General features: G+C 37.9%; 1 protein-coding gene across 4 annotated transcripts in view; it reads right to left on the reverse strand.

The window, feature by feature from the left end:
• Positions 1–2,603, reverse strand: part of LOC135109600 (uncharacterized) — a 149,035-nt gene extending 146,432 nt beyond the window's left edge. Inside the window, exon 1 of one of the 4 annotated variants that reach the window (XM_064021024.1) lies at positions 2,448–2,603. The gene's annotated coding sequence lies outside the window, so the exon portion shown is untranslated. The remainder of the gene's footprint in view (positions 1–2,447) is intronic. The other 3 variants (XM_064021022.1, XM_064021025.1, XM_064021027.1) reach the window with 3 other exon arrangements.
• Positions 2,604–6,000: the final 3,397 nt, after the last annotated feature.

The raw sequence follows: 6,000 nt of genomic DNA on the forward strand, positions 1-6,000 counted from the left end.
AAAGTATAGTTCTGCATGAGAGAGCCTTCGTATAATTTGTGCAGGTACAGAGCTAAAACCACCACGACTGGTGTTCTTGTTTTTCAAAACATCCGTTGTAATTCCTTATTTTATAATGACCACAGATTTCATCGCTAAGGCACGTTTCACACAAACCTATGATATGAAATTTCATATGAAATGAAGGTAGACATCGATCAAGTAAAATGTCAAGATGTAATGGTACACTGCTAATGTTGTTGGACAGGATATTTAAGGAAGTTTTTAAGTTACAGGGTATAGAGTGTTCTGTATCGCTAAAATAATAACTACACTTAGGTTCGTTAAAGATATTATTTAAGAGTAAATCATCTATTGTATTAGCATCATTATCGTTTATAGGGTCATATGTCATTGTTTCGATAACACTTAAGGGAAAGTTATGAGATGAATCTTAATCTAAAATATTAATCAGATCATTATTGTTAAAACTATGAAACGGGAAAAATAGGATTAGTAGCCATAAGTTAGGTATGGAGTAATCTTCCCGTTCTCTAATACACCCATGTATTATATACATGTGTGTGTAGGTAGTAAATACTAATGGTCTAAGCTATATTATTTATTATTATTGCTTTGATATTATTGTGTTTATTATTTTGTGTTTAGTTGCTGGAAGCAGAGTGCATTAGGACTGTGTTTATTTACACGTGGGAGAGCTTGCTTCCAGAAAAGACGACTAACCGGGTAGGGAGCCAAGCGGTCGGGTATAACATTTTGGTGAGGTGTATTTTGGAGTTATTTGAACGATATATTGAGAACTCTGTTAGTCTGGATGAGCTTGACGTAATGTACAATGATGTTGTGAAGCGCTGTGTGGCTGTGTGAGCTGGTGGAGTTGTGTTATTTGGTGATATAAGAGTGAGGGGTGATCGTTTGGCAGGCTAGTCGGTGAGGGAATCGTGATTCTGGGTTTTGGAGGCATTGTAAAATGATAGGGCTGTGATTTATCATTGTACTTTCTTAATATATGCTAAGGTACACTGTCTTTATATTGATACCTGTGGGATCAGGAGGGAAAGTGAGTCTTTGGGATGGTGATAATTTGCGGGGCTCGTAATGCACGCCTAGTTGCTGTCTAGTAGTCTTATCGTCCTTACGGGGTACTTACAGTATTCTGCTGTCTACCCTAGTAAGTTGGGGCAGTAACAGAACGCATTATATTTGTTTTTGATCAGCTGCAATCACGTCAGCTATTTTTGTTTCAAGAACATCCGAAATTCATAACAGAACTACAAGAAATCTGCAAAATATTCTCCCTGCATTTCCAAAACTAGAGGTACAAAAGATCTTTGTAACCAATTTCAGCTGTAGAAAATGGAATGAGTTACCTGAAAATTTTAGAACCCAACAACAGAGCTACGTTCAAAATTATTGTCAAGTATTAGGTGAGTGTTAGTCAAGATTCATCAGCAATGCCAGGCATCTTATGATCTTCGTGGTACCATCGTAACAAGAGTTACTTTTCTATAAGCAAAGATATTTCATAAATATGTTTATGTATCTTTAAATGATATTTTAAATATGTCTCTATATAATATAATATAATATAATTTTATTATAACAATGGTGACAATACACAGGATCTAATTTATTAATTTAATATATAGTTACTCCCTGTTTCCACTTATAACCCTGCCAACACGAGTTACGGCCACATCTGCCACCCTTATAGATCACATTTGGTCCACATATTTAGAGAACAATATAGGAAATTGTGTAATCAATACTGATATTACTGATCACTTTCAAGTTATTTCTTTATTGAAATGTAATAATTTTCTCTCTCCTCCCATATTCATAAAAAAAAAAAAATATATATATATATATATATATATATATATATATATATATATATATATATATATATATATATATATATATATATATATATATATATATATATATATATATATATACTCACTCAGGAAGCTCTGCATACATGTAATACAGCACTTTCTTACACAAATTGGTCTAATGTCATAAATTATACCTGCCCTAACAATTCCTATAATCTCTTTTAGACCAGTTCCAAAACTGTTATTGATAATTGTTTTCCTGGGAAAACAATTAATAATGATAATAATAATAATAATAATAATAATAATAATAATAATAATAATAATAATAATAATAATAATAATAATAATAATAATAATTATTATTATTATTATTATTATTATTATTATTATTATTATTATAGTTATCATGAATTGCTGTTGTTTTACACATTAAGTAAATATTGCTAATATGTGTGCCAGTGTAAACATTAAATCTAATAATAAGTAAACATGTATGTCAGGAAGCTTCGGCTTGACAGGCTGTGCCATTGTCATTTGTGTATGTTTATATTCAGCAATATACTTGTAATTTAAGGGCAAGCTTTCCTTGCTTGCTTACGTACTTACTTTCTTACTTACAGGACACTTCTTTCCTGATGAGGCAAGGGACACACAGGGCGGTCAAAGAATGCCTAGAGTCACAGCACACACAGACAAAAAACACTGCGTTCGGTCACAGCACAGACAACACTAAACTACAAAAACACTGGATTATCCAGTGAGAGAGAGAGAGAGAGAGAGAGAGAGAGAGAGAGAGAGAGAGAGAGAGAGAGAGAGAGAGAGAGAGAGAGAGAGAGAGAGAGAGAGAGAGAGAGAGAGGGTTGCTGATTCATTTCCTGACTTAATTTTTTAGGTTAAGCAGCCAGTACATTCTAGTTTTTATGTCATCGTTAGCAGCATCATTGTCTTGATCATCACCACCACCACCACCACCATTTATCATCATCATCATTATTTGCAGGAAGAGGCAGTAGACAGCTGCCGAAACGATAATTACTCCCAGTGAGGTCTAATGCACTGTTCAGGAGATGCTGTAAACTTATCGTTAAACTCAGCTGTGACCTCATTTGTGTTTCACAACACAAGGGGGCAGTCACAGCCTGCCCTCTAAAGATAACTCTCTTCCTACACAAAAAAACTACAAGCACCTAATAACACACACACCCTTCACTCAAAAAAAAAAAAAAAAACATTAAAATCATCATGGCGACTCCTACACCAGTCTCCCATCTGGGAGTCCCCATCTGGGGAGGGGACCATAAATGTCCCCAGGTCGGACTGCCTTTCTGTCGACGACCCTAAGTGTCTTGACGCCCCCCTCAACTTTTTCTTCATTAACTTCTGCAACATTCGCGGTCTAAGATCTAATTTTCAATCTGTAGAACACCACCTCTCCTCTTCTAAACCTCATCTTCTTTTTCTCATTGAAACTCAGTTGTCTGAGGCAACTGACAATAGCCCCTTTTCTGTTTCTTCCTACTTTCTCTATCCTCACTTTCGATCCAAAGCTGGATGCTGCGTTTATGTGCGCAGTGACTTAACCTGGTCTCGTGCCCATGCTCTTGAATCTTCCGAGTTTTCCACCATCTGGCTACGACTACAGAGTCATCCTCAAATTAAATTTATCTGTGCTGTATACCTCTCTCCTAACTCCTCTTACTATAAGAAATTTTTTGACTACTTAACTTCCAAAGTAGAGCATATTCTGACCTGACACCCTGGTTTAACACATCTTGTTCTCGTGCTATACATGATAGAGAGGTGGCCCACAAAAGGTACTTAAGCCTTCCATCTCCAGAATCTCATCCACATTATATTTCTGCCCGGAACCATGCCAAGTCTGTTCTCCAACTAGCGAAAAACTCCTTCATTAATAGAAAGTGTCAAAACCTTTCAAGATTTTACTCCCCTCGTGACTTCTGGCATCTAGCCAAAAATATATCCAGTAACTTTGCTTCTTCTTCTTTCCTTCCTCTATTTCAACCAGATGGCACCACTGCTATCATATCTATTTCTAAAGCTGAACTCTTCGCTCAAAGCTTTGCTAAAAACTCTACCTTGGACGATTCTGGGCTTGTTCCTCCCTCTCCTCCACCCTCTGACTATTTCATGCCACCTATTAAATTTCTTCGCAATGATGTTTTCCATGCCCTTACTGGCCTAAACCCTCGGAAGGCTTATGGACCTAATGGGGTCTCACCTATTGTTCTCCAAAACTGTGCCTCCGTGCTTGCACCTTGCCTAGTCAAACTCTTTCAGCTCTGTCTGTCAACATCTACCTTTCATTCTTGCTGGAAGTTTGCCTACATTCAACCTGTTCCTAAAAAGGGTGACCGTTCTAATCTCTCAAACTACCGTCCTATTGCCTTAATTTCCTGCCTATCTAAAGTTTTTGAATCTATCCTCAACAGGAAGATTCTTAAACATCTATCACTTCACAACCTACTATCTGATCGCCGGTATAGGTTCTGTCAAGGCCGCTCTACTGGTGATCATCTGGCTTTCCTTACTGAGTCTTGGTCATCCTCTCTTAGAGATTTTGGTGAAACTTTTGCTGTTGCCTTGGTCATATCAAAAGCTTTTGACAGATTCTGGCACAAAGCTTTGATTTTCAAACTACCCTACTACAGCTTCTATCCTTCTCTCTGCAACTTCATCTCAAGTTTCCTTTCTGACCGTTCTATTGCTGCTGTGGTAGACGGTCACTGTTCTTCTCCTAAATCTATTAACAGTGGTGTTCCTCAGGGTTCTGTCCTTTCACCCACTCTCTTCTTATTATTCATCAATGAACTTCTAAACCAAACGTCTTGTCCTATCCACTCCTACGCTGATGAAACCACCCTGCACTTTTTTACGTCTTTTATAGACGTCCAACCTTTCAGGAAGTAAACATTTCATGCAGGGAAGCCACAGAACGCCTGACTTCTGATCTTTAAAATTTGCGATTGAGGCAGAACAAACATAGTATTGTTCAGTGTTTCAAAAACTCAATCCCTCCATCTATCAACTCGACACAACCTTCCAGACAACTATCCCCTCTTCTTCAATGACACTCAACTCTCCTCCTTTTCTACACTGAACATCCTCAGTCTGTCCTTTACTTATAATCTGAACTGGAAACTTCACATCCCATCTCTAGCTAAAACAGCTTCTATGAAATTAGGTGTTCTGAGACGTCTCCGCCAGTCTTTCTCACCCCCCAGCTGCTAACTCTGTACAAAGGCTTTATTATCCGTCCATTTATGGAGTATGCTTCACATGTCTGGGGGGGTTCCACTCATACTGCTCTTGTAGACAGAGTGGAATCAAAAGCTTTTCGTCTCATCAACTCCTCTCCTCTAACTGACTGTCATCAGCCTCTCTCTCACCGCCGCAATGTTGCATCTCTAGCTATCTTCTACCGCTATTTTCATGCTAACTGCTCTTCTGATCTTGCTAACTGTATGCCTCCCCTCCTTTATTCTTTCTCTCACCCCTATTCTGTCCACCTCTCTAACGCAAGAGTTAACCAGTATTCTCGATCATTGATCCCTTTTTCTGTAAAAGTCTGGAACTCCTTGCCTGCTTCTGTATTTCCACCTTCCTATGACTTGAATTCCTTCAAGAGGAAAGTTTCAAGACACTTATTCATCAATTTTTGACTACTGCTTTGACCCTCTTATTGGACTGGCATTTCAGTGGGCATTTTTTTTAATGGATTTTTGTTGCCCTTGGCCAGTGTCCTTCCTACATAAAAAAAAAAAAAAAACATCATCATCATTGTAAAACATCATCATCATCATCATCACCATCATCATCATTGTAATCATCATCCTAATCCTCATCATTGTCATCATCATCACCATCATCATCATCATCATTACTGTCATCATCTTGATTATTTTCTTCCTCACATGCACACTTTCACAGACACACACACACACACACACACACACACACACACACACACACACACACACACACACACACATACACACAACATGGCATAGACTAACTGTACCTCAGTACAGGTCTGTTTTCTCAGCGTAACATATTTTGGAATAGGACTCACCCATATCTCTTCCTATGGTACTGCTACTACTACTGCTACCACTATTACTACTACTACTACTACTACTAC

Source organism: Scylla paramamosain, chromosome 19 (assembly GCF_035594125.1).
Source record: "Scylla paramamosain isolate STU-SP2022 chromosome 19, ASM3559412v1, whole genome shotgun sequence".
NCBI classification, from domain to species: Eukaryota; Metazoa; Arthropoda; class Malacostraca; order Decapoda; family Portunidae; genus Scylla; species Scylla paramamosain.